This window comes from Tenrec ecaudatus, chromosome 6 (assembly GCF_050624435.1).
Source record: "Tenrec ecaudatus isolate mTenEca1 chromosome 6, mTenEca1.hap1, whole genome shotgun sequence".
In the NCBI taxonomy this organism is placed as follows: Eukaryota; Metazoa; Chordata; class Mammalia; order Afrosoricida; family Tenrecidae; genus Tenrec; species Tenrec ecaudatus.
Genome location: NC_134535.1, coordinates 80,109,309 through 80,135,733, shown reverse-complemented (window position 1 = coordinate 80,135,733; position 26,425 = coordinate 80,109,309). Strand labels below are relative to the sequence as shown.

The following is a 26,425-nucleotide window of genomic DNA, read 5'->3' as shown; positions in this document are numbered from 1 at the left end:
CAAAAAAATATATATATATATTACAGTGCTAGACTGAATCCGGTAATTGGAAAACCAGGCTTAAAACCCTGAGGGTGGCTAGGTAACAAACATCTTTCCTATTCTCTCAAAACTCACTCTGGGGTTGAAAATCAGTATTTCTAGTTGTCCAATCAGTAATTCCATAAGTAATCGGTGTTTAACATTGTGGGTGTTCCATAAAATAGAAAGGACTTTTGGGTCATCTTTCAGTGTGATGGGAACAGGGTCTAACTATGAAGAGAACGGATGTTGCAACATTGCTGTAATGGAAGAGTCTGTATGTACATCCAGTGTACACAGATTTATATCACATTTAGCCAGGATAAATTGTTTCAATAAATCCTGTTCCTAGGAGAGAACAGCTCAAGCTGATGATTGGGTACTGGGAAAATGAGAGCTTCATTCTTCTTCACACAGCCTCAGGACAAGGGGGCTTTCTGGTTTGTTTTAAATACAGGATGATTTTTTTTTTTTAGCACTTTCTGGAACCACAGCATAATACAGAAAAATAAATACAAATAAATAAAAGAGATGAAGGCCATTATGACTGAAAACTCTGAGCATTTTCAGGAAGCAGTTCATCTCTGGAAAAATTCCCAATGACTGCTGTGCTGGGGCTAATTTCACTTCCTAGTCCCAGAGCCTGCTTTCCAAAAGCCATCAGGAAACGAGAGTGTTATTTCAACGAGGTCCTCGAACATATTTCAACCAAGTAAATTATAAGGGCTAGAGCAGAAACCAGGCAGGGTTTCTAACCTTTTATCTTGGTTCTAGGGTTCGGGGATCTGAGGGGAGGAAAAGGATCCTGAGAAATAGTGTTGTGCTGTGATAGAAAGTGGTGAAATAAATTCTGGAATAGCTTCCTTCGTACCACAAAATTAAAAATTTAACTTGACTTCGCACAATCACATCACAATGTATCACTTTCAAATATTATTAAATTACATCCTTACTAGGAAGTAGACATGAAAACTCACGATTTTCTGAAAGCCAAAACAAAAATCTAAAACACAGGAACAACACAAAAACTGGAGCGGGCACTAAAAGGTAACAAAAGTAAGCATCTTCATTCTCTTGAATGTTCAAATCTGACTTTCCTCGTCCTCACTGACTAGGATTTCCTGCTTCCTTTTATGTGTTGGTTTTTGTCTTGTCATTTTTACCAGAGGGAGCTCACAATGGCTGAAAGAAAGCCTTCTTTCTGAAACACCAGTTATACTTTTTAAAAGATCATTTTATTGGGGGCTCTTACAACTCTTGCTACAACCCATACATCAATTATATCCAACATATTGCCATCGTTCTTTTCTAGACATTTACTTTCTATAAAGCCCTTGGGATCACCTCCTCCCTCCCCAATTATTTTTGAACCATTCCCTCAAACTTGTGTCCCACATAATTTCCGTAAGTCTTGTCTTATTAAAAAAAATTCATTTTCTAATTAAGTATCAGTGATGCTAATTTTTAAGTATTTAACAGCAATAATGATGACCAATGTTACCATTAAAAGAAAAAAAATCCAGCTAACATCTTTAAAAAAAAATTTTCCAAGCTGCTGTTAACAAGTGCTACAGAAAAAGGATGCTATTGCTCATTTCTACATATTAATTAAAATAAGCCTCTAACTGATGCCATCTCAAAAACAAAATCAACACATTTCAGTGGCATAGCAGACTGAATCAAGAAGTGAAATCATCTTGAATAATGATGCTGCTATTCACTTGAACTGAACTCACAGCCCATTTGTAACTGTACTACCTGACTAGCCGACCATGTGCCTGGGCACGGCACTCAGTCTGTCCTCTGCTTCTGGATCTACTCTGAAGGATGACACTCAAGTATTCTACACAACAAAACAATGACAGGAGAGGGACACACAGTAAGAGGCACTGCCAAGGGAAGAAGGATGCTTTCAGAATGGATCTTAGAAGCTGAAGGGAAAACTACAATGTACACAAAGACTGTACTAGAGGCCAAGGTCTGCAAAATAAAATATTCATGTGGTCAAAATAATGGTAATGCACAAATATTGCCAATTGCCATTTTCTCAAAAGAAAGAAAATCAGTCACTAGGATAGTTTCACAAGATTCATGCCAATTTTGTCAGCATCCGAGCTAGATTCTAAAATAGTCACGTACAAATGCGTGCGAGAGAAAATGGAACACACAGCTCTCCCTCACACTAGTTTCTGCTGAGCTGCCTCTGACTCCAGCAGCCCTGTGTGCACACTGTGGGACTGCTCCACGGGACTCTCAAGGCGAGGAACCTTTCGAAGCAGGTCACCAGCTCTATCTCCTGGGGTGCTTCTGAGGAAGTTCCAACCACCAACCTTTCCGATAAAGGTTCTGTGCTTAATACTTTGCACCATCAATAATTCTCTCTATAAAATATATAGATTTAATTTAAAAAAAGGAACTATAGAAGAATTAGTCCCTGCGCTTTGCAAAATCAATTCTCTGAACCTGGTTGTGATGTTTTTTCTTGCAACCAACTAATATTATCAATAAGAAGGCCCAGTATTAACAGCCATGTACAAACACACTCAGGAATGCTTCTTAGGTTGCTAAGGACAAAAAGCAGATATTGCTGTGTATAAAAAGTAAACCAAACTCATCACCATCAAGTCGATGCTGACTCATAGGGACCATGCAACTGCCCCAGTGGGTTTCCGACACTGTAACTCTTTATGGGAGCGGAAAGGGCATAAGCATCTAAGTATCAAAGATCCATAAAAACCAGGAAAGAGCTCAAATGGACAGTTATTTATTTCATTCGCAAACATTACTAAAAATCTACTAAGCACCATGCAAAAATAAAGGTAAAAAGACATAATCCTATGAGTTACCTATACATTTTAAAAATAGTCTTACAAAAAAAGAATCACTCACTTTTCTGATGTGAAAGAAACAACATAAATGGTAAGAATGATAGTTTAATTTACAAGCTCAATTAGTGAAATTGATCCTATTATTTAGATTTATTGGTATTACTCCTACTGTTTATTACTATCTATCAAATTACTTTGCTAGCAACCCAGGGTTAGATAAGAGCACAAAAGAGCGAGATATTGGTAAAAGATTGTTTGAAATTAATTAACCAAAAGTTACTTTTTGGATCATCCGCATTAAGTCAGGTTTTAAATTCATTAATTCCCAACACCTACTACATGTTCTAGGTCCCAGAATGAAAGAGATGTTTTCTGCCCTCACAGGAGTTTCTCACTTTGCAAAATGAACAGACAAACAAACTAATTTGAGACTTGTGGCCTATGGTTGGAGCCCTGGTGGCATGGGTAGTTTGAAACCACCAGCTGCTCTGCAAGAGAAAGCGGAAACTGTCCACGCCTGTGAAGAGTCACAGTCTCAGAAACGGACAGAAGCCGTTCTACCCTGTCCTACAGGGTCGCTATGAGTCCGCATCCACTGGATGGCAGTGAGTTTGGTTTGATGTTTACAGAGAGGCCTGTTTTCGTTTTATGAGTAAAAAGGAAATGGCTATAATTGGTTATGAACAAAAGTTGAGCGGGGTAGGATGTAGACATCCAGGCTAAAATAAGTCTTGGTGGCACACTTGGCCGCTACAGATCACAGCCTTGGAAACTCCAGGGGTGACCCAACTCTGTCCTAGTCATTAAGGGTGGGGACAGACTCTGGGGGCGGTAGGGAAACTTCAGGAAGCCTTTCTTGTCCAGACATCCATAGTATATGTTCATTAAATATTTATTTAACCTGAAGTCACTATTCCAGGATACCTCGCTGAAATTTTACACTTTCTGTAGAAAGTTACTGAGTCCACAAAATTTTGCTATGCATGTCTACGTATTTAAAGCATACATATTTAAGACATCTGTTAAATACATATTTACAAGCACTGTGTGCCTAGAGCACATTACATGACTACAATGAACCAATTACATTCTTTTCCTATCGTCTAAATTACCTAAGGGAAGCTCTTTAGTTTTTATTAGAGTGCTAAAAATGGAATGGAGGAAGGTATTTGTCAAGTTAACCCTTAACTGAACTTTGAAAATAAAACCTTGCTCAGAGCTATTAAGATATATTCCAGTCCAAAAAAAAAAGCCAATCAAAGATGTAGCTAAAAAGACACCTTACAGAGTACTTTGGGGAGGATATATTTGTATAATCTTTCCATAAATGTCGTAAAGTGTTAATATTCTACAAACAAATCGGCTTCTTTCAGGACTTTATTCTGAGTGTCAACCCAGAAATTTGAGCCACTTATATATTAAAATGTTTAACATGGTTATATTTAGGACAGAAAGGAAAAAAATTACATTAAAAGTAATTAAGAAGAATAATTCCCCCCATTATCAGGATTCCAATTCTACTTTACAAATCCGACTACCCCAGAGCATGTACATAAGTACAGATAAGAGCTGGAAACACGGGAGATCCAGGACAGACAGGCCCCTCAGGACCAATAATGAGGGTAGTGATACCAGAAGGGGAAAGGGAAGGTGGAGGAAAAAGGGGGAACTGATCACAATGATCTACATAAAACCCTCTCCCTGGGAGATGGGCAACAGAAAGTGGGTGAAGGTAGACATCGGACAGTTTAAGACATGAAAAAATAATAATAATTTATAAATTATAAAGGGCTTATGAGGGAGGGGGGAAATGAGGAGCTGATACCAAGGGCTCAAGTAGAAAGAAAATGTTTTGAGAACGATGATGGCAACAAATGTACAAATGTGCTTGACACAATGGATAGTTGTATGGATTGTGATAAGAGTTGTATGAGCCCCCAATAAAATGATTATTTTAAATAAAAATAATTTTTTAATGAGTAACATAAATTAAGGTCTTACCCCATAACCAAACCCGCTGCCATCTAGTAGATTTCTGAGGTTATAAATCTTTATAGGCACAGATAGCCTAATCTTTCTCTAGCTAAGCAACTAGTGAGTTTGAACCAACAACCTTGGGGTTAACAATACTTAACCCAATAGTGCCACCAGGGATCCTTAGGTAGTACCTTAATGGATTACATTTAAATTTTAAAGAACAAAATTTTTGAAAGATAAGGGCACAAGAAAATGCTATACATTAAGCAGAAAGTGACAGATATAAAAATGTATACACATTACAATTCCTGGTTATGAGTTCCGTTGCTAAGAGCAAGGTCAGCAGTTTGAATTCACTACCCTGTGGGAGAAAGATGAGATTTTTGACTCTACAAAGATTACAGTCTTGGAAAACCACATGGGCAGCTCTACCCTCCCCTATAGAGTTAGAAATGACGTTATGGCAGTGAGCTTGGGATTTTTTGCTTTTGTTTTGTTTAAGTGCCAGTTATAAGATGATTTTAGTCATATCTATAAGGTATAATAATCTCTTAAAGGAAAATAATAATGATCTCTTCAGTATTAAAAGTAGTTCCTCTTAAAAAGAAAGTAAGCAAAATAATAAACACAGAAAAAGGGCAGTAATATTATAATGTTAATAGTGGTTACTTCTGTATAAAGATATTCCAAATGTTCTTCTTTGTACATTTAGTATTTTCCAAAGTCACAACAGTCATTGTTTATCACTTTAAAAAGCTTTCTTAAATGACTTAAGAATAACAATTACTGCCAGTCTACATGATTAAAAAAGCCACCATTTTGGCAAAGAAAGCTGATGGTGTCCGGCTATCAAAAGATATAGCATCTAGGGTCTTAAAGGCTTGAAGGTAAACAAGCGACTATCTAGCTCAGGAGCAACAAAGCCCACATGGAAGAACACACCAGCCTCTGTGACCACGAGGTGTCGATGGGATCAGGTATAAGGCATCTAAGACCCAGAACAAAAATTTTTAACAATGTGAATGAGGGGGGAGTGCAGAGTAGAGACTCAAAGCCCATCTCTAGACAATTGGACATCTCCTTATAGAAGAGTCACAAGGAAGAGACGAGCCAGTCAGGGGGCAGTACAGCACCAATGAGACATAAAACTTTCCACTAGTTCTTTAATGCTTCTCCCCCCCCCCCCACTACCATGACCCCGGTTCTGCCTTACAAATCTAGCTAGACCAGAGCATGTGCACTGGTACAGATAAGAGCTGGAAACACAGGGAATCCAGGACAGATAAACCCCTCAGGACCAATCAGAGTAGTGATACCAGGAGGAGAAGGGGAAAGTGTAGGGAGAAAGGGGAAGCCAATCACAATGATCTACATAAAACCCCCTCCCTGGGGGACAGACAACAGAAAAGTGGGTGAGGGAGGGAAAAAATGAGGTGCTGATCCCAAGGGCTCCTGTAGAAAGAAAATGTTTTGAGAATGATGATGGCAACAAATTTAAAAATGTGCTTGACACAATGGATATATGTATAGATTGTGAAAAAAGCTGTATGAGCCCCCAATAAAATGATTTAAAAAAAAACCAAAACTTACATCCTCGGAAACCCACAGTGGCACTTCTAGTCTGACCTCTAGAGGTCACTATGGGAGCCACTCCGAATCAGAATCCACAGCATGGCAGTGAGTTTGGTTTGAGATTTTTTCTGAGTCACTAAGTGATCTAGTGATTATGAGTTGGGCTGCTAACTTTAGCAAGGTCAGCAGTTTAAATACCACCCGTCAAAAGAAAACCAAAACAGACACACAGACAAACAAACAAAGCACCACCAGTCATTCCACGGGAGACGGGGTTCCTGCTCCTGAGAAGAGTTAAGAGTCGTGGAAACACGTAGGCCTGTTCTACGGAGTCATCATGACTTTTATTTGACTCGATGGCAGAGAGTTTGGGTTTTTGGTTCAAGCACATGGCAAAGGCTTAATTAAAGGTTTGTTGAATAAATAAATAAAATTTTAAGAAGAAAAGAAAAAAAATCAGCCAACAGCTTCAGGTAGAAAATAAACTCCAAACCAAACTCAATGCCACTAAGTTGCTTCTAACTCACAGTGACCCTATAAACCAGAGGTGTCAAACTGGTGGCCTATGGGCTGCATGTGGCCCCCAAGGTAATTTTTTGTGGCCTGCGAAGCTCTGAAATAAAATGAAAATAGAAAATATTGTTATGAAGAAAATAGCACTTAGGGGAGATCGAGGCAATGCCGTGCACACGATTCCCTCGTTGACCCTCTAACTACTGAAGACGAGTCTACACGTGGCCAGGTGCCTTTCCCAGGGCCTGTGGACGTGCATAAACGTGCTGACTCCGCTCTGGTGACGTGTGGAAGCGATCTGTCTGCCACTCTCTGTGTCACGTCATGTACACAGCTCCCAACAGCGAGAAGGGTAAGAAGAGCACCCTGGGCGGTGCTGGGAGGAGTCAGACCCAGCGGCAGCTAGTTCACGTGGTTGGAGGGAAGCCATCCCGACTGAGCATCACGTTGGTCAGCGGTCCAACATTTTGTGGTTTTATTAGTTATGTTGTTATATTCTCCAGTCGCAACCTAAGAGGTAAGTGAAAACTAGGAGGAGAAAAGCGCTGGCAAGTTTCAGGTAAAAAATAATTTTAGTTTTATAAATACTTAAATGCTTAAAGAATAGCAATTATATAGTATTTTAATTATGCTATCCATATTCCTGAACCCTCACTTCAGAATATAAGTTTAACGGTCTGTAACCGTGCTGTGGCCCATGTGAATCGTGCCCGTTGCACCAAATGGCCTGCACTTTAATGGAGTCTGGCCCCTGCTCTACACCAAAAGACCCAACTCACTGAACCAACTGTGACTCAGGGACCCTCTACAGGGTAGACCAGCTCCTGTCGGTTTCCAAGATTTCAACTTTTTCTGGGAAAGTCTCTTCTTTCTCCACAGAGCAGCTGGTGACTTTGAACTGTTAACCTTGTGGTTCACAGCCCAATGTGTAACTACACCACCACTTCGTAAAGGAAACAGTAAAAACTAAACTGATATCTATACAAAAAACAAACAAGCAGCTCGAGATAGCTTCGCTTTTGTTACCTTCAAGGATCTATTTTCAGAATCCTATGAATGCTACCTGACAATAATTAATATTGCTGATATTAAATTTAGAAATTGCCGCCCCACCCCCAGCATGCATCATATAAGGAAGTGAACAGAGCAGAAACCAGGCTTAGAAACACTGAATGTTTCATGTCAGCTATAAACAAGTTGAAACTTTAGACAGGCAAATAAAGCTCGTTGGGCTTTGTACTTTTATAATATTAAAAATATCTTGGATGATTGGCTCATAGTCCACCTACCCTCCCACACCACAACTCAAGTCTCTTATAAAAAATGGCATAGTATATGCACAATCTATGTACATCCTCCCGCATACTTAAATCATCTCTGATATTGTGAGGTGCCTTCAAGTTGGTCTGGACTTACACCGACCCCTACAAACAATGGACTGAAACACGGAAACACAGCCTGTGCTGCGCCGCCCTCACAAGCACTCTTATGTCTGAGTACACTGTTGCACCCGCTGTGTTCCCCCACCTCAAGCAGGGCTGCTTCTTTCCAATGCCCCTTCACTTTATCAAGCCTGATGCCCTTCTCTAAAGACTCGACTCTCCTGATAACCAGTCCAAATCATCTCTACATTACTTATAATAGCCTTTGAGAGATTGTTTGACCAATTAATTTCCCCTCTTCCCTAGTATTTTAAAGTCACAGCTGGTTGAAATCACAGATGCAGAACCTGCAGATACAGCAGACCAACTGTAAAAATGGTCTGGGTCCAAGAACACAACTCTGTATACCAAGTCTCAGACTTTAAAATCATTTACCTGCTGCTAAGCAAAGCGTATAAACACGGACGCTCCCTACCACAGCAGCTCCAACATTTTATTCTCCATAGGATACTCCATGCTGCCATGGTTTCACCAGAGCTAGAAAACCAACTCATGAAAAGAATTCCAACAGACACACACACACTGTGATACTATAATAACACAAGTATGTGAACCTCGGGAGAAAAAGAAGACTCGCGTTTTACAAGGCAGCAGTTTAGGAAGTAAAATTTCTGCTAATTCTGAACTAATTTTCCAATATATTGTTAAGTCACAATCTTAAAAATTACATAGCCTATATTGCTTTCTATCCAGGTTCTTGTACTTTGTAAACAGACTAAAAACTAGTAGCGAGTTATAAAAAAGCAGACAAAAGATGAGTCACGGATTATATAGTTACCTGCATTCAAACACCCAAACAAGGTGCAAAAATGAACTACAGATCCTTTTATAACTCAAGTACGTGTAACTGAATTATGTCTCTCTATTCATGTCCAGAAAAATGACTCTGAATGATGACAGTTCATGGAGCATCATTTTTGTTTAAGAAAATGAATAAGTTCATAGCTTTAATGTTAAATATATTTGATTATATTCTAATTTTTAGTTTCAAAAAGCATGTATCAAGAATTACCAAGATTAAGCCTGTTATCTGTTTTTTATTGCCCACAGAACAGTCTGTACATTTAAAAATCAAAATACTTTGTGACACATGAAAATTATATAACAATCTCAGCACCCAGAAATAAAGTTTCAGAGGAGCACCGGCTCACTTATTGTTCATGTATTAGCTACGCTGCTTTTGAGTTACAATGGCAGTTGAGTAGCTGCAGCAGACACCTCATGGTCTATAAAGCCTAGCATATCTACAAAAAAAGCTTGTTGATTCCTGTACATGTGATGAATTCATTCACCAAAAAGACATGGTTAATTAAGTAACCCAATTATGATAAATACCAGGATACAGATCCTTAATAAATATTTTCATAATATACTAATTCAAATACTAATTTCTTCTTGTTTGGGTTTTCAAATTTGAGAACCTAGGTTTTCTTAAAGGCACCCTGCTGGTTCGGTGGGTTATACAAGGTCAGCAGTTTGAAGCCACCAACGCTCCTTGGGAGAAACCTGGAGCTGTCTGCTCCTGTAAAGAGTTACAGCCTCAGAAACCCATACGGGCAGTTCTGCTCTGTCTTAAAAGGTCTCTGTAAATGGCATTTGTACTCTCTCTTATAGGGTCTCTTTGAGTTGGAATTGATTTCATGGCATGGGTGAGTTTGAGGTTGTCTGAAATAAAGCACACTTATAACATCAATAAAGTTAGCTTGACAGTTCTCAAACTTGAGTGTATTTACCTAGGCACTTTGTGCAATGAGATTCCTAGGCCTCCTGGATCGGGCTTGCTTTTTTGGATTTGGGCCTAGGAATGTACCATTTAAAAGACACCCTGAGTAAACATCCTGGACCACACTTTGAGACCACTAAGGTGGTTGGACAGCTTACATGTGGGGGCTTTCATTGTCTTTTAATGCTATTTTCCTACAAACTTTTTGAAGCCCCCTTGTATATTTCCTCCCTATGGAAAGCAATTGATTATATTTTCAAATTTGGTGCCGTAAGACAGCAGTTTTCAAGGTGGGTTGTGAAAGTCCCTGAAAACACAGAGGGCACTCCTTTCAGAGAGCTCATGGAGACACAATCGAGCATGAGCAATAGAGCCATCTAAAGAGCACACACGTGGTTTCAGAATCCATATGACAGCGCACCTTTAGGAAACTATCACATTTTGGATACTAGTATTGTATCGAGAACATTCAAAATTATCTGAGAAAAGTATTAAAACACTTTGTCCTCTTTCCTATAACATAGCTCTCTGAGACTAGGTTTCTCCATATACTTCAATCAAAACAACATAACTGCAACAGATTAGGTGCAGAAGCAGAAGAGAATCCAGCTGCTTTTTATTAAGTCAGACATTAAAGAGCTATGCAGCTCTTATCCTGAAATTATTTTTATCTTGGGAAATATAGTTCCTTTCTAATAAAAAGCTATATATGTTTATATGTGATGGATATACTATTATTTTTAAATAAGCATTTAAAATTTTATTTCAAATATGCTAAACTTCCATAGACATAAACTACATAAACAAAAGACCTTTGGATTCTTCAATAATTTTTAGTAGTATGATGGGGTAGGTAGGAAGACCAAAAAGTCTGAGATTACTGCTTTGAGAATGACACAAATGGAGTACTCTGGATTAATCAGAGGTTAAAATTATTTTCTGGATTCAGGCTCAGACACGAAGACCTAGGTTTCAGAGAAAGAAGCCAACTTATGAAGGCCAAATAGTTTTGAAGCAAACAACTGAAAACAGATTTGTAGGAGGGGAAGAATTAGGCGGAATCACGGCAGCACATGGTACAAGCTTAGAACCTATCTGGAAGGAGCGTCCTAGAAGCAACTGCCTAACTAGAACTTTCTGTAAGTCTCTCCTTTGGGGGGACCCTAAGACCTGAAAGGTTAATAAAGCAAGAGCAAAGGAGCAACTTGTTACAGCAACAACAGGAAGCAATGTTAGAAACAATTAGAAAACATTTTACCTATCTATATTTGGTTTCAATAGACCTTTTAGAAGGAGAAAAATTCCTGGAAACTGGTAAATTATCAAACAAGAATCTATATTGCTGGGTCTCTATTTGTTTTTAGATAAATTATGATCCTTGAAACAATAAACTAGTAGCAATCTATTCCAAAATATTGATCTTTAAGAATCAATCTAAAACCACCAGGGACTTAAACAGTCTACAAACAACAATAAACCTGCTACACCTTATTCTTAAAACCCAGTATGAATTTGGTCCTGTGTAGGAAATAAATGCAATATCCCTCAAAGCCAATCATGAAGTTCCTTAGAAGTTGTTCAAGAGAATAAATCTATATTTCTCAAGTCTGCCCCACAGACTAGTAATGCCCGGTTCTAAAATTTTCCAATGCTCACCATCACTATCCCAAATGTAGATTTGTAAAATATTAGAAAACTAAAAAAAAAAAAAGCTAAAGAAAATGGTCCTGCAAAAAACATGTTGGTACCAAAAATGCCATGTAAGTAAAACCAACAAGATGTTATTCAAGTGTGAGAAAACTTGAGTATTATTGGCAAGAAACTTAGTGCCAACACAAATCATTTGCAGCAACCATACCAAAGGGCTTCAAAAAGTACTCCGAAAAATGAAATGAAATGATATTGGAAATTTTCCACAAACCTTCTGAAACCCCTCATACGTTCTAGTCAATAAATCATCCTGATGTTATAATAGTCAGCATGTTTTCGAAAGAATGGCTATTTCCTACATTCAAAACTGAAAACTGTAATTTTTTCTACTGAATGATAAATCTTAAGTCCCAAATAAAAGTGGATGAGTTTGGCATATGTACCTCCTCTGCTCACCAAGTCTAAAATAGGCACCCTGTCAGCTAAGGATCCAAAAGGGACTTCAGAAAGTTTGTGGAAAAATCCCATTATCTTTCTAATCCATTTCCTCACCGACATTTTGAAGTCCCCTAGTGTAAGGAGTAGCTCACGTAAAGAAAGTAGTTGGATTTTGTGAGAAGGTGAAACTATGGCAGAACAACATTGTTCCCATAGAGTTTCAAGCCCCACGCTCAGTAAGTGACTTTTTATTGTAAATTTTGGCTTTCATCAACTGATACTTAAGAAGAAACTGAACACTAAAAATAAGAGAGGTTTTTACACAACCTGGTTTAAAAAAGTATGAGAACATTTAGTATTAAAGGTAATTAAAAAGAGAAAAGCTAGTGGGCTTAATATGAGTTTTATTCGCATAAACTCAAGTATTCTATATCCTTCATAAGATCACTAACTCAGCTTTGGTTTAGATGGGAATCTTTCCTAGATATCTGCTTATTAAGTTTTAAAAGCCAGATAACCAAATTTATCTTTTAAAACAATCTTTTCTAAATTATAATACTCATCTTTTCTCTCCAAGGAAGCTATAGCTTTAAGCTTACTTTCGGGGGAGCGGGGAGGGAGGGGGAAAATGAGCAGCTGCTATCAAGGGCTCAAGCAGAAAGAAAACATTTTGAGAATGATGATGGCAACAAATGTACAAATGTGCTTGACATAATGGATGGATGGATGGATTGTGATAAGAATTGTACGAGTCCCCAATTAAATGATTTTTTTAAAAAAAGCTTACTTGCAAAACCAAACTGAATTTTGCTTCATTGTATACAGGCACTTAGTACATTATTTTAAAAGGGGAGAAAAGTTTTCAAACAAAAGGACAAACAAGAGAAGGAAAGGAAACAAAACATTATGATTTAACAGGGAAAAAAATAATAATCTTTCAACACAAAGTATCCTCTGAGGATATGCTGAAGAGAATATCATGATAAAATATCTTAAGGCACGAAATGACCCCAATGCAAAATATTTATTTGTTGTATTTTTAGCCCAGAGGAGTTATTACTTCTCATCACTTACGCTCCTTATTTTTTGTTTATCCATTCCCACTGGGTCAATAGAACCATTTCAATTTCATTTTCCTTACAGTCTATTTTTCTTCCTGATTCTTCGACACTAAGTTCCTTGATCTGAGTTTCTGCCTATGCATTTTTGTACTGGAAAGGACCTTGAGGGGTCACATCAAGTCGATCCTTCTGCTTTCTAGGAGAATTCATAGCTAAGTAAGTTTAGAGAGATGAGACGGTATAAAAGAAAATGACATCTTGTCCACGACTAATAGCATGCCACTTTCACACAAACATTTCCATTCACAACTGACAATATTTTGAAAATGAAAGTAAAAATTAAAACCCCAAAAGAGGAAGGAGATTTAAAAATGCATTTATCAGAAAAATTTCTCAAACATAAATTCAACTGTCAGGTCTAAAATTAACATGCAGGGAAGTTGTTGGTTGCTCACACAAAGTCTTCAGTTCCTGGAGCTGTCTTATTTGTAGTACCATTTCACAGATAGCAGATAACGTGGCAAACTTAGACAACCACACAAATAAACTAGTTATAAAGGACTTTTTGGGTATATATATTTAATATATTATAAATAACAAATAAGTGCATTTGGATACTTTCATTTAAAGTCACACACGCAGGGGTTTCGACAAGTTTGCAGCTAAATAGAATTAAAAGACAGTAGAATTTTGCCATGAACTTTCTGAAATATATACACAATATGTTTATGTATCACAGTTGGCATAAGTTTTTATGAAAGGACAAATTAGGTTTAATTTCCCACTGTCATCAAGTTGCTTCTGACTCACAGTGCCCCTATAAGAGAGAGAGAATGGCTCCGGTAGGTTTCCGGGGCTGTAACTTTTCATAGAAGTGGACAGCCTCATCTTTCTCCCCCAGACTGGAGATGTCAATATTCTGGGGAACAACAAGACATCGATTATATGAGCCATAGATAACTATTTAATTTGAAACTTTAAACTGTTCTGGGAATGATGCTTCCTTCTAAAATTTCCAAAATAGAACTCATCGTATGACAGAAAATATGACACTATAAAGAAATACTTTGTTTTAAAAATAATTATAAAGGGGTTCTATGAGTCCCTAATAAAATGTAAAAAAAGAAAAGAGGAGAAAAAAATGATTAGGGCAAAGAATGTACAGATGTGCTTTATACAATTGATGTATGTATATGTATGGACTGTGATAAGAGTTGTATGAGCCCCTAATAAATTGTTTTAAAAAAAAGAAAATTAAAAAAAAAAACAAATAAAAAATATTTTTAAAATAATAATAATTATAAAGGGAAGAAAAAGAAAATAAAATCAGAAATCTTAAAAATGGAGGGAAAGAAAAGTAGAGTCTAGAAATAACAGTGAGAGAAAATAGCTTTTGTTTTCCCGAGCAATTCTAAAATGAACTGTTTTAAAAATGACTTACGGCAATATTCAAACTCATTGCCATCGAGCTGATTTTGACTCATAGACCCCCTATAGGACAGGGTAGAACTGACCCCTGGAGGTCTTCTGGGGAGACAGTCTTTATGAGAGCAGATAGCCTCCTCTCTCTACTGTGCAGCAGCTGTTGGGTATGAACCACAGACTTTATGGTTAGCATCAATATGTCCAGAGCTCCTTAGCAAGTAATACAGTGATCTCTAACTATTAGCATAAAATAACTAAGAGCCACTAATGTCTAACTTCCTGGGAGCATAGGAATAGATAAGAGACAGAACATATTCGGATTTCAAGCCACCTCACAAAGTCACTCGACACATCATAGAAAATATGAATTAGATGATAAAAGAACACATGGGTTCACAACTGAATCATATCCAAAAGGTTGTATAATAGAATAATGTCGATCTAATGCTGGTCTATGGAGCCCTAGTGGTGCTGTTGGAAAAGCAAGCGCTGGCCTGTTAACCACGAGGTGGATGATTCCAGCCCACAAGCTGTTCTTCGGGAGAGAGAGGCGGCTCTCTGCTTCCAAAAGATTTACAGCCTCGGGAGAAAGGGGGAAAAGATTACAAGACTCTCCGCATAGCCTCCTCCCTCGGGGGGAGATGTCGGACAGCGTAACAGATGGCAAAATAATAGTAATTTATGAATGATAAAGGGTTCATGAGGTAGGGGGAGTGGGGAAGGAGGGGGAAAATGAGCAGCAGATATTAAGGGCTCAAGTAGAAGGCAAGGTTTTGAGAATGATGATGGCAACAAATGTACACATGTGCTTGACACAATGGATGTATGTATGGTGATAAGATGTATGTATGGATTGTGATAAGATGTATGTATGGATTGTACGAACCCCCAATAAAATGATTTTAAAAAAAAAAAGGATACAATAGAAGTCATCTGAAATTCCACCACCCTTTGATGGACCAATTTGAATGTTAACAAACCACTTTCTTTGTTTGTTTTTAACTTTAGCTTTTTAGTAGAGTAACAGAAGTTTGTATAATTTATCCATTTTGAGGAGCTGATGCCAGGGGCTTAACTTGGAGAGCAAATGTTTTCAGAATGATGAGGGTAACAAATGTACAAATGTGCTTTGTACAATGGATGTATGTATGGATTGTGTTAAGAGTTGTATGTGCCCCTAATAAAATGGTTAAAAAAAAAATTACAGACTCAAAAACCCTGTGTAGAGAGAGTCACTATGAGTTGAAAGTGACTAACTGGCAGTGGTTTGGGAGGTTTTATTTTGGGATGATTGTCTGGGTGTTCTGGGTAGCACAAACCGTTAAAGCACTTGGTTGCTAATCGAAGAAAGGCAGGTGGTTTGGATCCACCCAGAGGTACCTCAGAAGAAAACGCGCTCATCTACTTGGGGAAAATCAGCCACTGAAAACCTGCAAAGCACAGTTCTACTCTGACAGACATGGGGCCACCACAAGTCTGAGCCAACTCTATTGTAACTGTTTTGGGTTTGGTTTACTGATAATCTGTTTGTGTCAAACAGCGCTGTTCCACCCTCATTCATTTTTAACAGTGTACTAAAATTAAAACATAGATTAATGTTTATCAAATTTATCAGTGATACAAAGACAGAAGGAATGGCCAAGATATTGAATAAAACGATCAAGCTACAATAGTAAGCCAAAACTAACAAGATGGTAATTGCAGGGATACAGTTCTCAATTATGTAAGCTAGTAAACTGCACACACACCAATGTGATCTTGAGCTTTAAGAACAGAGGGATACATACCATAACCAAATTCATTGCCATCAAGTCAATTCCAACTAATAGTGGCCTCCATCGATAGAGTAGAACTGTCCCTGTAGACTTCCGAGGCTGTAAATCTTTAGGAGAATAGAAAGCCTCCCTCTTCTTTCTTCAGAGAGGCTGGTGGGTTTGACCTGCAACCCAAGGTGTAACCCACGATGCTACCAAGGTTCCTTAAGGACAGAGGTATAGAATCTAGTGGGGAAAATGCAGAAATATCCCTGGTACTCGTATTGATCTCAGATGTTATATTCAGATATGGATTTTTAAAACTCTGAAAACCCAGGTAACTGAGTTAATGAGGAACACAAAACTTACTTCAAATGCCATTTAGGGAACAGATGGAAAAGCTTGGAATATTTGACCCAGAAAGAAAAGTCTTACCAAAGCATAACTATTATCAAAGAGTTTGAAGAACTATCACGTGGACACTTACGGTAGGTTTATTATTATGCTATATAAAAACCTACACCAACTGCAAATGTTGTGTGTGTATGTGTTTGGTTTATAAGTGTTATTGTGGCAGAACAATGAGCTTCAGCACACTATGAAGGATATTCTAAAAGTAGCACTCCAATAAGAAGCAGGGTCCTTGTGAAGTGGGACCTCGTCCTTACAGCATTCAGAAGTTAAAATACTCGAGGACTCCAAATACGATGTAATTTCACATTTTGTGACTACACTTGATCCCAAAAGACAATTTAATTATTCTATTAGGCTGCAAAAACTTAAAAATGGGTTTTTGGACATGTTTGTATAGAGAAGGAAGACTTTTTCATGAATTCTAAAATCATACTGCCATTTTCAGAGAAATTGCCAACAAAAGAAATGAAAGCTTAAAAAAAAAATCAATGCTACATTTGGTGTCTCTCAATGAAATGCCTGCACTTTAACTTCAGAACGTTTATCAAGAGATAAGGGACAATTATATACCAGCCTGCCAACTAGCCTCAAGAAGAGAGCTGTCTTTATTAGACATGTACATGGCTGTGCAATTTGCTCCACCTAAAACCTCCTTGCAAGGAGAAGGCTCCTCCTTCCTCAGACGTGGATAGGAGGCTGCTGTGACACCGATTCCCCTCCCACTCGCAGCCCAGGGAAAACTGCGTCTTGACATGCTCAAAACAATAACTTGTGAGAACTTCACAGCAGTTGTGTTCAGGCAGAGCCAGGGATTTTACTCGAGGCAAAGTAGTTGGTTGAAAAATAAGTTTCACTTGGGATTGAAAGTGGGGAGAGGAAAGGGAACAAGATCCAGTACTGGTGGCTGTTAACATTTAAAAGCCATGGTAAATAAAGGTGCTTAAAAATTATAACACTGAAACTACCACCAGGTATATACTTTGATCCACAGTTAAATGATGGGGCGTCTGGGGGTGGGGGCTGTTTTGGGGTGGAGTTCAAAGCATCACGAATTCTAGAATGGAAGAACAAAATAAAGACTCTACTCTCTCATTGCGTATTTTCTTTTTGGCAACTGACAGGGTGACTTAATGTCCAATAGCAATGTTCTTAATGTAAATTATCCAATTCAGTAATTAATGCTAAAGGGTCAGCACTTAATTGGTCTCCATGTACTATAAGGGCAACATCCTGGCCAAGGGAAAAACTTCAAATGGTTACTGAAAACTAAATGGCCATACAAGATTATATATACTGTGGCTTCCCCACATATAATGTTACCAGTATTCCGGATATTATTTTGTTTCTCAAAATTAAAAAGAGAGGGAATATTTTTTAAAAAGCTATGCTATCGCAAAGAAGTTATTAGTTGGCTGCATTCTCTCAATTTGTTATCAAATGAAAAACAACTAACAAAGGGCAAAGGCCTGTCCCCTTTCTGTACAGACTAAGAACTGGTAAGACTACTTAGTACAGCTGCCAAACTTTTCTTTAGCTTCTTTTCTTACAAACGTGCTACATTTCGCAATAGCTTCCACTTACCTTACATCCTCCATGTTTTAGTACAAATTGAGTTTGATTTCCCCAACCCCTGCCCTAAGATATACATTACAACATATCTTTAGGCTCTGGTCTGCACACAAAAGAAGAAATGAAATGCTTTTCACGCTCCTGAAATAGGTATCTATTCTACTCAACACTTTGTTGTTGTTTTTTAAAGTAAGTTAAAACTGTTTTATCTAACAACTCTTCGAGAATATGAGTGACTCAGTCACACATTTACCCAAACTCACTTTAAGCGTCTTTTTCTTATGTGCTTCAAATGCCTATAAACTAAGATGCCTTTCCAAGAACTGGTTAACTGAAAATATGTTAAGCACAGGGCTCAAGTGAGCTTGCAGAGAATATTTTGCGTGTCCACTAACTTACACTTAACTGACAGGACCCCTATTACAAAGACATACCCTCTTGTTAAGGAGAAAACAAACTTTTAAAGTCCGGAAAATAGCAACATGGGAATCTGGGGAGGTGTCTTGGGTAGTAAACACCCCAGTTGGTGAACATAACAAGCTGTTCAGAGGAACATATAAGTCCCTATGGGGCTCCATCTTGGACTGCCTTCAGTTGCAACCCCACATCTCTCTATTTAGGAGGAGATAAGTGTGGAAAGAGGAAGAGAGAAAGGAAATCGGAGTAGAAGTGATGAAAAGTGTTTTTCTCCTCCATCCCTGCATTCCTGCAGGGGGGCCACCAGTCTGAGTGCCAGGCCCAAGCAGTAGCCCCAAAATCAACAGACCAGCCTTCTGATTCTAAGACGGTCCTATTTATCTCTCCAAGAACTTCCCAGAACCACCCCTACCCGCATGACTCCCATACCCTTCCTAGCTAATACCTTCCCAAAGTTACTCAGCCTAACCCACTATAGTTTTCCTAAATCAAATCCACTTAATTTTCTCAAAGTCCATACTTTCTCTCTGATGGCATGTCCCTGAATTTCTTTTACTTACTCCAGTCGAAATGCCACGACCCTCATTTCCAATGATTCACCCCAACCTACCTTTCTAGCTAACCCTCAATGCCCTATTTTCACCAGATCAAGAGCCCTGGTTCTCGCCCACTCAGTGCCCGCTTCCTGCCAACATGCCTCTTCCAATGCTAACCCCTTAAGTCCACTCTTTGGGAAGTCCTGGATCTTAACCTAGTTTAGTAGCCCTACCCTCTAAGCCCATTCCACCCCATTCCAAGACCCTTCCATTAGGCTCCACTAGGCTACCCTTCCCCCAGGATTCAACTCCCCTCTCCTTGCCACGCCCTGTGCCCCCCGGGGCTACTTACCCCAAGTTCTCCCCACACTTCAGGTCTCAGGCCCCGCCTTCCCCCCCAAAGGAAGGAGGCGGGAGTAGGGAGAAGAGGGGCGGCACTCGGCAACGTGACGGCAACCGCCCATTAGCGCTCACCGCCGTCCATCACAGCTTCCTTTCCCCTTATTGGCCGGATTTAGCCTACGCCCCACCCTCTTCCCCAGACAGGGCCCGGCCACCGCCTCAGCGCCCCCGTCCAACACAGCCTGGGAGGGGAGACCCTGGACTGGGACCCTGGGACCGGCCCGAGTTGAAGAGGAGCCTCCTGTCAGATCATGGACGAGCTAATATGAACAAGACTCACCCGCTGGTAGCGCCGTCGCCGCCCGCCCTCCCGCGCTCGCTCCCACAATCTGCCTCCGGCTCCTTCTTTCCCCCCTCAGCGTAGCAGATACTTTCCTCCCGTCCGGCCAGGCACTCACCTCTCGCGAGATGTGGGGCAGGGCCGGGCGAGAGCTTGGGGGCCGAGCTGGAAAGGGACCGGGGGCGGGGCTCCGGCGAGAGCTGAGGCCGAGTTCCCTGGCGCGGGGGAGGAGTTTGAGCCAGGACTGTGTACCCCCAGTCTGTCAGTCACACGGGGGCGGGGAGGGGGGAAAGCCAGGGAAGTCTTACAGGGCCTTCAGTGTGGCGCGTGAGAAGGATGTGAGCAGCTTTCGTAAAGATCACGACCTTGGAAATCGTAAGGGACAGACAGTTCTACTCAGTCCTCCGGTTGGATTTGGGAGAACCAAAAGGTGAAGGCGTTGGGACTGCGAGCAGGCAGGTCATCGGTTCGATTCCACCAGGGGCTCCGCGGGAAAAAGATGAGGCTGCCTGTTCCCGTAAAGATTTGCAGCCTCCGAAACCCAAAGGAGTTCTCCCCTATCTTAGTGAGTCGGAATCGACTCGATAGCCGTGAGTTTGGGTTTTAACAAATGTGGGTGCAAAACACACTTTAAAATACAAAAGCCTCCAACTCTCCGCCTACTCATACACTTTCAAAAGGAGGCATAATTATACCTTAATAAACCTGAATGTGTGTGTGTTTACTGTTTTGTTCATTGAGAAACACACACGCACAAGAACACAAGGGAATTCGGGGTCCCAAACAGGCACGCAGTTAACATTCTTCCTCGTTTACATTGAAGGCGCTGTCACTGCCGCCATGAACTACTGTGTGTGTGTGTGTGTGTGTGTGTGTGTGTGTGTGTGTGTGTAACGGCGTGGGGCGTGGAATGACAGGGATTCAACCTCAAGGACAGGAAACGACTTTTTATTTAACGTGCAGCTTGTTCAGCAGCTAGAAAAGGTAGATGAGAAGGCTGGGGGCAGTGAGTTTATGCTGATGGTGGAGAAATAATTTGGAAAAGGTTAAGGACAATGATGGCATAATTTGCATGTAACCAGTGAACACTGCATTGCCTACGTAAAAATGGCTAACCAGGGTTACGTGGCGCTGTGCATAGGGAGCCCTGGTGGCATAGTGGTTAAGCAAGGTCAGCAGTTCGAAAACACCAGTCACGTTGCAGGAGACAGATGAGGCTTTCGATTCCTATAAAGAAGTATAGTCTCTATACAGGGACAGTTCTACTCTGTCCTATAGGGTTGCCATGAGTTAGAATGAACTAGACGACAATGGGTTGGGTTTGGTTTAATGTGCTGTGTATAGTTTCACCAAAAATAAAAATAAGGAAGTGCCAAGAAATTAAAAGTCTTCCTTCAGGTTTTCAAAATTAAAAACAAAACAAAAGCATGTCCAGGTTGCTCCTACTATCCACAGGAGTCAAACAGCCTTTGCCCTAGGCATGGGTGAGGGGGGTGGTAAAAGTGCTTTAGGAAGCAGGACGATGCCAGCTCTTTCATTTACTCACTATGGCTCATAGAGTTGCTGGAAGTCAGATCAACTTGATAGCAGTGGATCCGAGGTTTTTCCTTGTTGTTTTGGTTCTTTACGGCCTCGGGAGGCTTCTTTGAGCCTCTGTACAATCAGCTAACAATCCCATTTTACTCACGGAACTGTAATGACTAAATGAGCTAACATACATATTCATGAAACAGCTTGGAGATCTAAAACACACCAAAAAACCTGTATTTTTTTATTCAGCAAGTATTTTAACAAATACCTAACAGGATCTAGGTGGGAGGTGGGTGGTGGGCGGGGGCGATGCTGGTGGTGTATCGATTACCTTTGGACTGTGATTGCAAGATCGACGATCTGAAACCATCCGCTTGAAAACAGAGTTACAGTCCTGGAATCCCCCCAGGGCAGTGCTTCCCTCCAACTCAATGGCAGTGAGTTTGGTCTTTTTGGTTAAACAGGACCTACTATGTACAAAACACTGTTCTAGGTATGGCAGAACAGCAGACAGACCAGATCCCTAGGGCGGTGGAATTGCTAGCGCACTCGGGAGGAGGAATACAGTTAGTAAATCAATAACAAATATTCCATATGATAATGAGTGCATCTGAGTGATGAAACAGAAAAAAACAAAAACCCATTGTCATCCAGAAGATTCTGACTCATACGGACCCTACAGTGTTTCTAAGACAACAAATCTTTATGGGAACGGACAACCTCACCTTTCTTAAGAGCAGTGGTTCTCAACCTTCCTAATGCTGCGCCCCTTTCCTAAAGCAGCTCATGTGGTGGTGACTCCCCCAGCCATAAAATTATTTTTGTTGCTACTTTATAACTGTAATTTTGCTACTCTTGTGAATTGGGCGGCCCCTGTAAAAGGGTTGTTAGACCCCCCCAAAGGGGTCGAGACCCACAGGTTGAGAACCTCTGCTTTAGCGGAATGTCTGGTGGGTTTGAACCACCAACTTTTCAGTTAGCAGTCCAATGTCTTGCCCTCAGCACCACCAGGGTTCCTTTGTGAAACAGAAAGTGGCTAGGAAGGGGAGAGCAACTTTACCCCTGATTTTGATAGAAAGGCCTCTTTGAGGAAGTAAAATTTAAACCAGAACTAACTATAAGGAGTCAGTCTGGAAAACACCAAAGGCAAAGGCTGGATTTAAATTTTTATCAATTTTAAAGAAAATTCATTCAAAATATTACCTATGGAATCTATTCCCTCTTTTTTTAACCTTTTTATTAGCTCCTAATCCACAGCTCATACAATTCAATAGTTCAATCATTCAGCCATACCAGTAAGAACTGTACAATCATTACCACAATCCATTTTAGAACACACTTCCCCATGGTTCAATCGCCTTTAAAATGAGTTGTGTAATCACAATCAGTTCTAGTGCTCCCTCCCCCCTCCCGCAAATATCTTAATTTCTTTGGCCCATTTAGAGAGATCAGTCTACATTGACTCTTCCCTATAACTCCTTGTCACCAGTTTTCCAATTATGTGCCTTCCAGTTGTCTAATCATTCAGCCGAACCATTCGCTACAGCCCACGAATCAGTATATAATCGCAGATGCCCACCTCTCCTTCCAAGCCGGAGGAACACCAGGTGTACTGCTTGAATTCTGCTCGTTGGGAGGATTTTCCTTCACCATTATCCGTCAGGGAGCTCCTTCAGGAGAAATGACTGCAGCGCTGCTGATGTCCATTCCTGAGTGCTGCCTGCACATGATGAGAATCATCTGGAAGCCATGTGTGAGTTTTCCGCAGTCAATTGATCATAGGTGGAGACTGGGAGCAGGACAGTAATGTGACCAGAGTGGGAGCATGGACATTGGGGTTGCTTCTTCATATAAGCTACTTGTGTCGTCAGCTTGAGCCAGTCTCATACATGCCACTCCCTTTTCGTGATGAGTGCTGCTGTGCACGCCTGATGTTACCCCTCTGTGGGTCAGACTGGTATCTCAGGCTGCCCGTGGTCAGGCACGCAGTCTCTACTAAGGTCCAATAGCAAATCAAAAGCTGTTTTTCAAATGGAAAGTATTTATCAGCAGCGTATGACAGTTTTTTCTCCAAAATCTTCACCATCTTTGCTGTGATTCTCCCATAGGAGGCTGTCAAAGACTCCAAACAACTTCTCCATCGACCCCTCACGTTTTAAGAACCGTTGGATCAGCGCTTGAGCCGCTGGCAGAGCCTTCTCTTGATTGGACCCCACACAAAACTAGCAGTTTTGTGAGCCACTTGACGAACAGGCAAGAGGAGTACACCCAAATGAGGAATGTGCTGTGTCCAGGATCTAGAGGGCCACCAGATGTTGTGCGTCCTTTTCAGTGGTAGGAGAAGCCGGATATAACAGCACCCTACACTTCAGAAGGAATCTATTGTCATGCCCAAATCACTGGGCTTCCAGAATTTCACTGAGATGGAAGGTGCATTAATTTTTGTTATATTAATTTCCTACTCTATAGCAGACAAGTTATTTTGATCATTTTATTGGGGGCTCTTACATCTCTTATAACCTTCCACACATCACTTGTATCATGCATATTTGTACATATGTTGCCATCATCATTTTCTAAACATTTACTTTCTATTTGAGCCTTGGGCATCAGCTCCTCTCTTTTTCCTCCTTCCCCTAGCACACAAGTGTCTTAACAAATATTCTAGAGTCATCGATACATCTTTCTTACTAAGTCCAATCACCATAATGTCATCAAGATAATGGACCAAGGATGGGGAGGGTGCATTAGAACTGACTTAGATGCTCTATGTGCTCTTTTAAAAAGTTGTATAATGTATAAATCTGCTTGACGATGGATGGATGGGTGGATTGTGATAAGAGTTGTATAAGTCCCTAATAAAATGATTTAAAACAAAAAATGAAAAAATAGTTGTATATACATCAACACAATCAGCGATTAAGCTATGGAAGTGTATGATATGTGAATATTATATCACTAAAGCTACTTTTTAAAAAAAGAAGAAACTAAACTTGACCTATGATTACCATGGGTGAAGGGAGAAGAGATTTTGCTTAGGGGGCATTGAGTTTATGGTAATGGGGGTGGAACAATTTGGAGAGGGATATCAATAATGATTGTACAACATGCAGAGTATAGTCAATGGCACTGAATTATACATATAGAAGTTGTTAAATGGGAGAATGTTTTGTTAGGTATATTTTTGCCAAAATTGGAAATAATAATGACACGGATAATGAGTTCAATGAAGAAAATGTTCTAAAATGGATTGTGGTACTGATTGTACAACTCTTCTTGATATGATCAAACTATTGAATTGTATGATATGTGGATGAAGTGCCAATAAAACTGTTAAAAGTAAAAAAGATAATGGACTAATGTGACATCTTGTGGAAGGGAAAATGCTTCTGGTTTTTCTTTGAAACTGGAATCAAGAAAAAGTTGCATACCAGAGAACAGGAGGTATACAAAGGGCTTCAAATAGTTCACAGGAAAATTGAATTGAAAGGTCATGGAATTTTTTTCATAAACTTTTTTGAAGCCCTTTGTGTTAATTTAGGGAAGCAATGAAACCACATCTGGAATATCAGCTGAAATTTGAGTCACCACCTGTTTATGTTTACCATAATCCCCTGTTCGCCAAGATCCATCTGTTTGTCGCTGTTCTGCACAGGTCAAGCAGGTGAGGTGAATGGGGATGTGGTGGGAATCACCACCCCAGTAACGTTCAAGTCCCCAATGGCGGCACTAATCTCGACAGTCCCTCCAGGAATACATGATTGATTCTGGTTTGCTAGTTTTCCTCGGTAGGCTTTACGGCAGCTCTAATGTCTCACGTGAACAGTGATTTTCAGAAAAGTCCATAGATTCCTTGGGGTAAGGCTGGGAGAAAGATCAACAACATCAAGTTTTAGAAGTGGAGTTGGGTCATTCACCACGGGCACTCAGCCTTCTCTTCATACAAAGGGTTCTGGGTCTGTAAACGGGCTCAAGTCTGGGAAATGACTGAAGAGCCGTGACTATTCTGACAGTTCAAGTTCGACTGTCATGCACTTGATCTAGAATCCTTCCACTTATACAGTGCAAGTAAATATTTAGTAGATTTCTTAACTATTTCACTCTATGAACACCATGACTAAGTAGCCAATGCCTTACGTTCATGAGTCAGACTGTTCTTTCTGACTATTGCTTTGATCCTGCTTTCTGTCACAGTAACCATGTTCAAGGTGAACCAGGTTCACCTTGTCTTTGTGGATGAAGTGCTGTCACTTGGGGCTTATTACCACAAAGACCAATCAGTTCCATTATAGTTAGGTGTCATAATTCAGTTAGGGTTGTTCCCACTGTCAAGTACGATTTAGTTAACATAGCAATCACAGCAGGCTTCACGGATGCTGGGGCTCCCATCACCGTTTTTTCCCCTTGCCCTTGTAGAAAAGGGTGTGTGGTTTGGGCCTTCCACGGACAGGTCTGTGGTTGCAACCTGACATACCCCCTCTAACATGCCAAATTTTCTAAGCCTTTGGATACCAAAATAGGTGTGGCATTTCAACTTGACTTAGTGTCGTTTAGTACCATCGAGTTGGCGCCAACCCATAGCGACCCTATGCATAACAAAATGAAACACTGCCCTGTCCTGTACCATCCTCCCAATTATTCCTCTGCCTGAGCCCACTGATGCAGCCAGTGTGTCCACCCATCTCATTGAGAGTCTGCCTCTTTTTTTGCTGTCCTTCCCCTTTCATAAGCACAGCGTCCTTCTCCAGGGGCTGGACTCTCCTGACAATGTGTCCTAAATCTCGCCATTCTTTCCTGTAAGACGCACTATGGATTTGCTTCTTCCAACACAGATTGGTTTGTCCTTTACGCAGACCATGCGACTTTCAATATT

General features: G+C 40.2%; 1 protein-coding gene across 3 annotated transcripts in view; it reads right to left on the bottom strand.

Annotated features, from left to right (window-relative positions):
• LOC142450085 (cyclic AMP-dependent transcription factor ATF-7) overlaps positions 1 to 20,141 on the bottom strand; it is a 92,926-nt gene extending 72,785 nt beyond the window's left edge. Inside the window, exon 1 of one of the 3 annotated variants that reach the window (XM_075551575.1) lies at positions 20,023 to 20,141. The gene's annotated coding sequence lies outside the window, so the exon portion shown is untranslated. Of the gene's footprint in view, positions 1 to 16,437; positions 16,606 to 19,692; positions 19,771 to 20,022 lie in introns of those variants that run through there. The other 2 variants (XM_075551574.1, XM_075551576.1) reach the window with 2 other exon arrangements.
• Between the last annotated feature and the right edge of the window lie 6,284 nt (positions 20,142 to 26,425).